The sequence below is a fragment of the Parus major genome, chromosome 2, assembly GCF_001522545.3.
Source record: "Parus major isolate Abel chromosome 2, Parus_major1.1, whole genome shotgun sequence".
Taxonomy (NCBI): Eukaryota; Metazoa; Chordata; class Aves; order Passeriformes; family Paridae; genus Parus; species Parus major.
Genome location: NC_031769.1, coordinates 68317488 through 68329549, shown reverse-complemented (window position 1 = coordinate 68329549; position 12062 = coordinate 68317488). Strand labels below are relative to the sequence as shown.

The 12062-nt window shown below is 40.3% G+C and overlaps 1 protein-coding gene across 1 annotated transcript in view; it reads left to right on the top strand.

Annotated features, from left to right (window-relative positions):
- The first annotated feature begins 7018 nt into the window (after positions 1 to 7018).
- Positions 7019 to 12062, top strand: part of SERPINB5 (serpin family B member 5) — a 15210-nt gene continuing 10166 nt past the window's right edge. The window contains exon 1 of the mRNA XM_015620029.3: positions 7019 to 7152. The gene's annotated coding sequence lies outside the window, so the exon portion shown is untranslated. The remainder of the gene's footprint in view (positions 7153 to 12062) is intronic.

Sequence of the window (12062 nt, the reverse complement as noted above, 5' to 3'; positions counted from 1 at the left end):
TCATTTAAAATTTTGATGACCTGTAGAATCATTGGAACAACTCCTAAGGATATTGTAGATGCTCTCATCACCTGGGGGTCTGTTTTAATCACTGCCAGATTTTTCAAAAATACATGCTGTAACCCAAAGAGAAATCATGGGTCTCATAAAATTGGTAGATCAGGTTCTACAACCTGTGTTATGAAAGGGTTCGAGCCAGCTGGTTGTCACAGCCTGTGTCTCAGTGTCTTAAAAAAGACACAAATCTGTGAGCTGACCCAGATTTTCTTTCTGTGAATTTCCTGTGCAATAGAAAGCCTGTAGTGTTTACTGTTGCCAGAGTACCAGAAATCTGAATTGTGTTAGGCAGTGAGAAACATGAAAGTAGTTCTGCTCCAGTAGGTCCTTTTTAAAGTATTACCAGACTCCTCTGAGCAAATGACAGGGGAATAACTTTTGCCATTCCAATATACAGCAGAATAACTGAACTTGGCTGTTGCAAAACAGAGATTCATCTGCATGAGTAAGTTTTAAAACTGATGTGCTGCCTCTAATACTTCCAGACTTTATTATCATGCTAAATTCAAAGTGGCTTTTGCCTGTGTGACTGCAGAGAGCAGTGTTTCCAACATAACTGAATGGCTTGTGGTATGAATGATTAAGGTGATAAAGGCAGAGAGAGCTGATCTGGGACTAGACTAGCTGTGAGCTACTGTAGTGTAGTCTGCACTAGATTTCTGGGCTAGAATTTCCCTACTGGATCTCTGTTTGTTAATCCCTAAGCCTTTTAATTAGGTCTTGTATGAAAAGGAGCAAAAACTGGATGGAGAGGTCATTTAACTTTCTCTTGATCCAAGCCATTCTTAGCAGAATAATATTCATTTTAAGCAGGAAGCTCTTAGAACCAGGCAATTATTCTACCATAACCTGTCTATAGTGCTTCCACATGTACAGTGCATTCTCCACACATTTCAATACAATTGTCTCTAGGAAGTCTGTTGCCCTTTCTTACCCAAAAACCCACTGAAATCAGTAGCCACTTTGCAGTGGCCTTAGATAGACAAATAGGGAAGTGTTTACATTACACAAGTAATGACATCTTACCTTATTACATTTTTGTGTTATTAAATTTAATGCCCATCTCCTGTTATATAAATGTTAATGTTATTGTGCTAGTAAGTTTATTAGCTTGTAATATAAATGCAGTATCCTCTGAAGTTTTTCCACAGAGTTTAATGGGACCATTAGATCCCAGAAGGACTGAGGAAAACTAATTTTCAGTGGACTACCTATTGCCTGGGTAAATGTAAGTGGAAAAGTAAGAAAGAAGAATTCTATTATCAAGTCCTAGAACTTTATTTTGTAAAATATATAACCAAGTCTCACAATTTACAGCAATTTTATGCTTTTCCATCATGGACTAGTATAATATTCTTTTCTACATGTTTTGTGATGCAAGTCGTGCAGGCCTGGGTCAGTGGTCATATGACCTGAATCAGATGACTATGGTAATTGCTGCCTCACTTTTATGGCCACTAGGTTTGCATTTTTCTTTAGCTGGAGTTTGGGACCATTATTTGTAAATTTTAAAACCAGGAGTCAATATAGGTTTGCAAGTATAACTTCTGCAATTTACCTATCACACAGACGATGTGCAGAGTGTGTTTCTCCAAGTTGTGTGTAAGAATCCACACGGTGGTTTGGTTGCCTTTTGCCTGGAGAAGCAAAATTAACATGTTCACCCCTTGTCTTAGCTGCATGTAGGGATAAACAAAGTCCTTCAACCTACCCTGAAAGCACACAAGAGGAGTAAATTCAGCCTGCGAAGTCACGCCTATTGAAATATTCAGCAAATATTAATTCTAAGCTTCTATTTTCCTTTAAGTGCATAAATTCAGGCTGTGAACCTGCACGAAGCAAGCTTGGGAAAATATGTGCCTTCACCCAGATTAGTCACACAGAGTTAATCCAGAGTTACTTGGATTACAGAAGAAAGTGACTCATCTACAGATGACAATGGATTAAAAACAGGGGGGAAAGAAAAAAATCCCTAAGTCTCATTCCCCCTTCCTCTATACTGATAAGGAGGCACTTAAGGGAATAGTACAAAAAACACAGAGCTGGAAGAGAAGCTGTTTTGTCAGAGTCCAGGTCTGCTATGGTGAGCAATGAAGGTCATGTAATCCCTTCCAGAATCTGCTGAATCTTGAGATAAAATTAGTTTCGTGTCTGAGGGAGGGAGCTGCTTGGGCCCTTTATTTATTTTGGGAAAGATACTTCTGCTAATTTACCTTATGTCAATGGGATCTCCTCCTTCTTTAGAGTTTCCACTAATCTTATCCACATACGGATTTTATTTTGCTATTTGAAGGCAGATAATTCTAAAATTGCTCCTATGCTTAGTTTGGAATTTACTGATGAATTATTATGCTGTTAATAATTCACTAGAGAGGTCTTCCACAAATCTATAATCAAGCACAAGAAATTGTGGATGTGTAGGGGAAGCATCCCTAATAACAGTACTGCTGTGGTAAAGTGATTTTGTCTAAACAATATTAGAGAGTGACACTTCAAACATTTAAAAATATCACTAAATTGAAAAAGAAAATACTTCGAAAATATGACAAATGAGAGTGTGTTTGCATTTCTTCTGGGACAAACATAGGACAGGTGATTTTGGATCATAGTTTCAGCCTGGCAAAGGAGGCTGATGCAGTAACAATGGGCACCAATGACAAAGGAAGAAGACTATTATCTTTGTCCCCAAGAGATGGCACCCTGAACCAGCAGTGCACATGGGGATAGGTTCAAAGTTGGATTTTTTTTTCATGTAAAGAATGGATCACGGGTGTTTTGGTGAGAAGTTATTAATCCAAAGCATTGTTTTTCTGTTTTTGTTTCACAAAAGTTGATCTTTGTACAGTTTCAGAGTAATGTGTCAGAGTTTTTAGTTTGGTTTACATGTATTAATTTCCCCTTGTGTTTCAAATTCCTAGTTATATTGCGAGACTATTCCAAGTAGTCAGTCAAATCTGTGTCTTTATTAATTTGATTTACACTAAGCATTATGCCTTGTGCTAGGTGTTGGGAACAACACCTTTAGGAAAAGTAGTCAAGTCTTCAACAACCTTATCTCAGCACAGGGAGTCATTCATTTCCTATTCACCAAATTAAAGGCTCTGTTCTCACTGAAATCTGTCAGCTGTTTGGTTGCCTATTTCAATTTTTATTTTCACTAATGAAACACATACCTGAGTTCAGAAGAGCCTTGCCAAAAAAAAAGCCAAACCAAAAAAACCCAGCGCAAAAGTGAGCACATGACAGTGTGAGAAATTATTTCCCTGTCTGTTATTAGAAGTAACCACTGGTGAGTAATACTTCTACGTCAGCAGAGATGTCTGAAAAAAACTATTTTGCTACCATGCATGTTGGTTCAGTGTGTTGCTATGTGACACCATCCTTTGCATGTATTGATGAAGATGCCTTGGGAGGGAAAAAAAAAATAGGCTGTTTGTTGCTGTTCAGTTTATGTATCTCGCAATGGAACCACAGAGTAGTGCTTTGTTATTGTGTTAATTTCAAATTAGCTTGTGGTCAATGTGGTCTTTTACTAGCATTACTTATGAAATGAAAAATACTTTGGCTATGGCTTATTCCTGTTAGTAATATAAGACCTATGCTATGTGAAAACTATGAAAAGCTCTGCTGTGTACACTGGTTTACAGACACTGCAGTCTTTCTTACCTGTTGAATATTTCTAATTGTGCTAAAGCTCTAGGCCACTAAATCAAATCAAAAGTGTACAAATATCCTCCTACCTCTGGTTTCCTTGCAAGATCCAAAGCTTATTGTGAAAGTTGTAAGTTGATTAGAAGATCTTTCGTGACTGAAAGCATAGAAAGAGTGTGCCAGTTTTATTCTATTCATTATTCAGTCCCACTTGTAGATGATTTCCTGTGTGGTCTTCTAAATGTGCTGGCATTAATTGCAATCAGACATGCGCTAAGAGTTACTGATTAGGGGGAAGGAAAAATAAGGGCTACAGTGGATGTTTTGAGCCTCTGAAATAATTGAAATAGTTCTTCATGCTGTATTGAGCAGCAAGAGTATTCCCTCCTACCAATTACGCTTGCTTGAAGAGTGGGGAGAAGGCAGCTGGTGTTTTTTTCCTTTCCAGCAGCATGTAGGAACAGCGTTCCTAGGAGGGAGTGGCAGGGAGAGCCAGGGGAATGAGGACTGGGAGCTGGCTGAGTAACAGGAGAGTCACTGGTGGGTTGCATCCCTTCTGCAATGGAGTGTGTCTGGCATGGCAGCTCAGAGATGCAGGAACACAAATGTAACTGCCAGATCCTAGCAGCCAGCAATGTCTTTGGATTTTTCCTTGGGACCTGGAAGAGTGAGGACAGTAGTTCATTTATTACTTTGCCAGTAGACTGTAATTTGTTAAGGGCTTCATACTTTAAAATTCAGTGTTCTGTGTCATGTCCCCATTGTTTCTACCTTACTCTTTTACTGTATTCTTTTTACCTATTTTTGATAGGAGGTGTCCAATTCACAAGGGGCTTAAAAATAGTTTTTATTTTTTCATAAGGAAAAATCCTGTTATTGGTTCTGGGATTTTTAAATTTTTATTGTGGTGGTAAAAAAAACAGGTCATAATAGGTGTGAGTTGACAAAACTTTGAGATTAAACTGAACAGAATTAATCTAGTAAACAGTAAATGAAGGACATAGGGATGCTCATACAGGTACCTGTTACTCAGTCAGACTGAGGAAGAGTGTGGACACAGGGACAACTGTGTCGCTTCTCGTCCAGGGCAAACTTCAACTACCTGAGATTCAGCATCTTCTTACTTTTCAAGTTAGCATCTTCTGTTTTACACATCTTCCTTGTTGGGCTGTAAGTAACACCCAGTTATATACCAGCAATTCCCATATATCTGAATAAGTAGCTAGCAGGAAGTCACAGTTATTTTAACACTGACTCCAAGAGCAAGTGGGCCCAAACTGTCCTTTCTTAGGGGAAGCAAAACTGCCTTGTGAGTCGCTCGGTTACCAGAGCCAGTGTACTTCTTCACTTGAAGCACAACAATTGCAGCAGTAATTACTAGTTTCATGGCACCATGATTAGAATTAATTAATTTCTCAGCACTAACTAGGTCAGAATGAAGGATTCTGTACTGCTACATAGTGCCAGATCTCAGCCATTGCAGAGCAGTTACCCAGTTAAGTGTAAGTGATGTTTACACACCTCCATCTTGGCAATGAAGAGCCCTTTCCCTTTTCCACTGTTCAGCCATTTGAGGCACATACTTATATCTGTATTTCCTGCCTATCAGTAAGAAGGAAATGGATCTGGTGAGTTGTGCTGTCTCTATAAAGGCTGTCTGCCCATTGTCCATCTCCCTGCAGCTTATCCAGAAGCTCCTGAGCCACTTCACAATGACCATACTTGTTAGACCTGGGTCTGAAAAAAGGTTTGCTTCTGCAGAGATGGCAACACTTGGCTTTAGATTACCTGCAGACATCTGAGGAGAGTCTGGTAGCCAAAATCATTGTGTATTTTCATAAACATTTCTCTCACAGAAGGCTTAATTAGATACATAACAATGATGTCCCAGATGGCACAGTTTAGCCAGCTGGCCTGTATCTTATTTTTATTGCCTAAACATATCCACACCCTGTCTTTGTTATGAATTCAGCTATGGAAAAGGATATGAATTTTAAATTTGCTGTCTGGCAGTGATGGAAGGTGAACATCATCTGCATCATAGCAAAAAAATTAAAAAAAAAATCATTTGGGTAATAAGAGCTTAGGAGCCTTTTGGAAGGAGACATGGGTAGGACCTAATCCAGATGCTGTGTGGTGTGGCCTGATTTATGCTCAAAGCAACACAGAAACATGTCATTCCAGAAGGAGATACCATCTCCCCAATTCCCACTGTCACCAAGGAAGTACCATACTGGTGAAAATTCATCCTTTGGTGTCCCACCCCTTTCATTTGGGTAGCTGGGCACACCAGCACTTCAAACCTGAAAGCAAATTCAATTATCTTGCTTACAGTTTTTGTAGTCTAAAAAATATGCAGGGCCAGCTGGGGTTACTGAGGTGTGATCCCAAGCTGTGCCTGTGTTGTGGGGCCATTTCCTCACGGGGACTGAGGGGCATCCATGGCCTCCCAGGGGGACTTGCTGGTGTTGTCTGCTGCAGGGAGCTCGGCTGCCCAGCCAGGGAATTGTGTGGAGCAGGGGTAGGACACCTCATTCTTGGTAAGGACTGTATACATCTTTCAAATGATAGAAAACACACCTGGTGGCGGCACTAGCACCCCTCCCTTTCTTTTCCCACCCCATGATGGTCATCAATGCTAACACGGGCTGTTTTACATGAATCCAGTGGTGCCATTCTGGAAGTGAAGGTGGGATTTTTTGTTCCTCTACCACCTCTGGGGACAGCTAGCAGCAGGGAAGGCTGCTCTCCTGCAGAGGTCCTGGCTTCTTATGGGAGGGAGGTTTGCTTTACAGCAACAAGATGTTTTCCTTTGAGCATTAACTCCAGTTTGACCTTGGGCTTTTTAGGCAGCCAAACACACACATATGCCTCGTAGGCAGAGTTAAGATACTGTCTTAATGCATACACAGATGCAAAGTGCCCAGCCACACACTTCTGCGTGTTTTGGTTTTCTTCTGGATCACTTTTTCACAATTACAGTATTTCTGCAAATAGCGGTAGTCCCAGTTGGAGTTTCTTGGAGTGCTGGTTTTGCTGAGAAGGTCGTTTAATTGCTCATCAAATCCTGCGTTCTCTCCTTCGTTCGTTCTTGTCTGGTGCCTTTTGTACGGCGCTTGCTGAAGGCAACACGCAGGGCTGCTCTTTCCTGCCAGAGCTTGTTGTTGTCTTCAGTGGCTGGGCAGGCAAAGACAACTCTGGTGTGAATCATTTTGCTCCTCCGATGTAGGAGTTGCCACGAAGAATGATTAAGGGAGGGGAAAAAAAAGCGAGAGTGAGAGGGGAGTGTGTGTGTGCACAAAGTGGGGTTGGGAAAGTGGGAGTGGTGTCAATGAGTAGGCAAGTAACAGAGTCTTCTGCTCAGCAAGGTTTTAGCACGGGCAGCTGGTTCTTCGTGCTGTGCTCCCTTCATTGATTCGTTTACCAGGATTATAGCCTTGCAAAGTAAGTGCAGCTTTTTCTCTTTCTCTGATACTTTAATTTGTGCTCAGCTAATAGGTAACAAATCTTGGCTGTGAAACATAATTGCATGGAGGGACAGGGATAAGGAGATTTGTACAAAAAATGTACACGTGGAATTAAAGAAGCTTTTTTGCCTTCTCAAATGACAGTGTTTTGGTTTAATTTCAAAACTGCTGCAATTGCTATGCTACATTTCTTTCTTTTTTCGAAAGATTCATTGGAAGCAGTGAATAAGATCTGGCAGGTGAGACAGCAAGGGCATTAGGAATTATTAAAATATAGTGGTTTATTGCAAATGGCTATTCCCATATCAGAAAAAGCAGATTGTGTACGATGCCATGAAAATACTTCATGTGCCAAAGTGGGATTTAGGTTGGTTTGTAAGCCTCTGTTAGAAGGGAATATTAGTCTCATTTTCTGCAGAGGTGTGTACGCTCTGCTCTGTTTGCTCCGAGTTATTAACCAAGTGACTAATCCACACTTGTTTAAAGTGAAGGACACAGGAACTTAGGCTCGGTAATTACAAATTTCTTTCCAGTGTGACCATTTACTTTTGAAGAGTTCATTGAAGTAAAACGAAGCATGTTGCAGTGGCTTGTTCCTCTTTCCTTCCTGGAGTGACTTTCCCTGCTGTGTTGCTGACAGTGCTTTTTCCTCAACCATACGAGGTGCTCTGGTCCCACATCAGTCTGATGGCTTGCACTCCTCAATGTCTGTTCAGAGGAAATTGTGTCCTTGTTTTTTTATCCAGGTGGAGAGTTGTCATTTCTGTAGAAGAAGAAAAGACTCACAGAAATCTTTTATTTCCTTTATATCTTCTGTTTGCTGAGTAAGAACTGAAGTGGGGTCATGTTAAACTCTTGATCTAGTTTCAATATTAATGCCTCACTTGTGAAATTTGCGTGTGGATTGTTTAATGTAATTCATCCTCTTGGAATTTTGTTTTGAATTGGAGAGACTACAGCGTGGCACTCATGGCTTCTGAGATATAAACCCAATATACCCCCCAGCTCTGGATGGCCAGCATTGTCTGTGCTTTATCTGCCACAGGTGTCTTCTGGAAGGACTGCTTAACCAAGACAAGAATAAAATAAATACTTGGTTCTGCTTTATCGGATTATTCCTACCATACACCTATGACTTATTGGACATTTGCACACAGATGTTGCTATTCTTGTGATTACATTTTTAAATATAAGTTATATTTAGATTTTCCCTTAGTAAACAGATGGCAAGAAAAACCTCCCTGTTGGTTTTTTTTGGCGGGAGTTTGTTTAGTTGTTGTTGAGTCCGAGAGTGACTAAGCAAAAATGGTGTCTTATACCAATAAACAAGCTTAAATCACGTTTTTCTGAACTTGTTCAGTAGCCTTTCAGCTCCCTTCTGTATCTGAAATTGTTTCTTTCACACTGTGACAGTCACAGTTTTAAATAAAGTTGGGTGGGTCGCAATCTCCAAGTGTTTAGAAGGTGCCCCAGTGCTGCAGGCCTTTCTGGAAATGCTGACATCCTGCTTTCCTGGGAAAGGAAGGACCCAGTAAGAATCCATGCAGCAGGCCTTTTTAAAATTTCATTTTCAGTTTTTTTGACTCCTCCCTGTTTGAGAGTTCCCTGTGATTACTGACTCAGGAGCTAAGTCTGATTTCTGAGACTGTTAATGGGCAGCTAATGGGCTTTCCTCTCACTGGGAGCCTCAACCCTTCTCACTTTTCTGGAACTGGCTTTACTGGACTTGCAAATCTTGGGGTGCTCAGGGCTTTAAAGAGATTTAAGATTTTTTAATATTTAATACTGTAAATTCTTTTCAGTAATATGAATGTTGTAAGCAACATAATTAATATACTATACTGTACTATACTATACTATACTATACTAGTCATTAATAAATGGAGAATAAAAAACTGACTGACCAGTTGAAAAAGATGGTGCAATTGAGACTATTCTTTGCTATCCAGACAATCATTCAAGGTTAAGGGTGCAACTGAGCTTTTTTTTCCCAACTAAATGCCCTGAATGATCCTTATTTTCAATGGTGGCATTAAAATAAAGAAATTAAAATTGAGAGCTTTGCCACTACCAGAAACAGTTTCACTGTCCTGAAAAGCAGCTTTGAGAGTGTCAGCAGTTACTGGATGAACAAAGGTATATAAAAGGTTTACCATGAAATACCTCCTGTTTTTCTCACTGAAAAGAAACTTCAAAACTTTACAAAAAGTGATCCAACATGAATGGTATCAGAATTACTAATGAGGTCAGAGGAACTTTCAACTGGCATAAGGAAGAATTTAATTCAATTATGTAAAATTTCCTGGTTTATTTTCTTTCATCGAATATTTGGCAACCCAAGCAAGTGAAACACAGGTAGTGCATCTACATGTTGAAGTTAATATTAAGCCAGAAAGGAACAAGGGGTATTTTTAATTGTTTATTATTTCATATTGATTTTTAGCCTGCAAGGAAGATCCAGAGGCCTGAACAATACCATGCTAGCTAATGCTAAATAATATACTCCATTAACAAATGAAATTTTTCTCAGGTGTACTGCATGACTCATGAGGTTTTTTGTATTATCTGTCTTTTTGAGGGTGGTAGATGTTTACTGAATGACGTGTTCTTGGTTCCCTGGGTAATTTTCCACCAGTTTCTCAGTAAGAAATACCTGTGAAGTTCATACTTGCCCCAAATCTTCAGTTTTGGGGGGTGGTGCTGGTGTGGGGTGGGGCAGAGAGATGGAGAAGCAGACACAGTATAGAAGCTTATTGTGTGTTCGTGAGAGAATGGTTGAGTTAATGACAAAGATAAGGTAGGTAGCCTATGCAGGGGAATTTTTTTAAGATATGCACAGGCACAAAAGATCACATTTCTGATGGGAAGTTGCAGGGAGGCATTTTAAGGAATGATTTTATGTTTGCTGCTCTGCCCCCTTGTTCCAAGTTACTCCCTCATCAGCAGTCTTGGTCCTTCAAACTTGTTCTGTCTTTTTCCACTGTCCTGCCTAAAGCTGTCCTTGCTTAAGGCGTGTGCTGAGCCCATGCTTGCTGGCAAGCTCGACTTTTTCGGTAATTAGTTGCTTTCATGCCTGAGAAATTGTGTCTACGTAAACGAGGTGGATGGTTGCAGTGCTAGGCTGGCACTTGGTCCTCTCTTTACACCCATGAGATTTCTGAGACGTTTCCTGAACCTCATTGTGACATCAGCTCGATCTCTGCTGATGCTGTAAAATCTCTCATGGAAAATTTCTCTTTACCAAGCAGCTGCCAGAGACTGCCAGAGTACTGGAAGAGAGACAAGTCCAGCCAGACCCGTTCTGAATTCTGAGTCTGACAAAACCTCTGGATGCTGCAAAGCATACTCCTCTGCATTTTCATGTGGGGATGTTTCTCCAGTGAAATATGTTCAATGTTTGCCGTCTTCAAGACAAATTATTTTTCTTGGTTTTTTTTTTTCCCCTTCCCCCAGTGGGAGGGCATTTGTTAGCAAACAGTTTGTTACTAATACCAACAGTCAGAACATCTTGCAAGAGTGCAGGGCTGGTTAGGTGTGCTTTTCAAATGCTGACTTAAAAAGCCTTGGTTTAATGCCAGTATATCTTTTTTTTAAGCTTGATTAAATGCAGTGCATTTCACTAACCTTTTATACTGCATCTTTTAGCCCAAAACAAACAAGCTGTCAAGTAAAACAATTGCCTTACCTAATAGATCCAAGAACATGTATAAGTTAATTAAAATAAAAATAAAGACATTTATTTTGTAAAAGGCCCTCAGTAGTCAAACAGGTCTTACGAGTAAATCAAAGTGTTTTCTCTACCGTGTTGTGGGCAAATTACATGCCCGTCCTGTTACTCCCACAAAAAAATAGTTATAAAAGTTTATATCTACCACAAATTATTTGGAAGTCATTACTACTGTCAAGTACCACAGCTGCTCTAGAGTGTCTCTGTACAATAATGTCAGATGTTCAGCTACATTTGGGCAGCATATTACATACAGCAAAAATTCCCATTTCCATTCTGTCTCTGTCTATAGCTGTTTAGCACTAATTTTCACAGTTTCCTTTTTTTTTTTTTTAGGGATACATCATATTGGGGGCATAGTAAGTGCCAAAGGGGTCATCTACTGTGTGATTGCTGGTCTAAAGCCAGACTTGTGCTATTGGCTGAAATGTTGGGGTTCATCCCTCTTGGCTTGAATCTACACAGGTGTGCTTATACTAGAGTGCAACTCTGGGTATGTGAAAGCAGCCTGGAAGAAGGGAATAGACTCTGGCTTTCCCAGAGCATGGAGAGCAACAACTCTGCCTTGCCTTTCCTGACTGCACAGGTCATGTAGCAGCCCTGTGGCAGCTGCAGTTACTGGGAGTGGCTAGGGAGACCTTTGAGTTAAAACAGTGTAAGTGATGGGTGGGCACACAGCGGTATTTTTTAGAAGATCTCTTATAAGTTTTTAAAATAACCTCAACATACAGGACCAGACAGCTTTTTGGAGACTTCTAGCAAGGCCAGGGATAATGGGGAATCCAACCCCAAGAGGACAGATATGTACCAAAGCTAAAGGTCTAATCGACAATTAGTCAGGAAGCAAGAGATCGAGAAATTATGAGACCATTAAGGACCTGTCTGAGAGACAGAAGAGCCCAGAGCATAGATGAATTACCTTCTGAGTTGGCACATTTTAAGAGTATCAATTAAAAACAGATTAAATTAATATGTGATCCAATTTGACTCAGCGTGTGTGGGTCACACTGACCCACGCAGATTTTCTCAAGTGCTTCTGATAATACTGGCTCTACATAACATGTGGCATTGCCTGCTGTCACTTGAAGATGATGGCTATTACTGAACCTCTCCTCTCCTCTCCTCTCCTCTCCTCTCCTCTCCTCTCCTCTCCTCTCCTC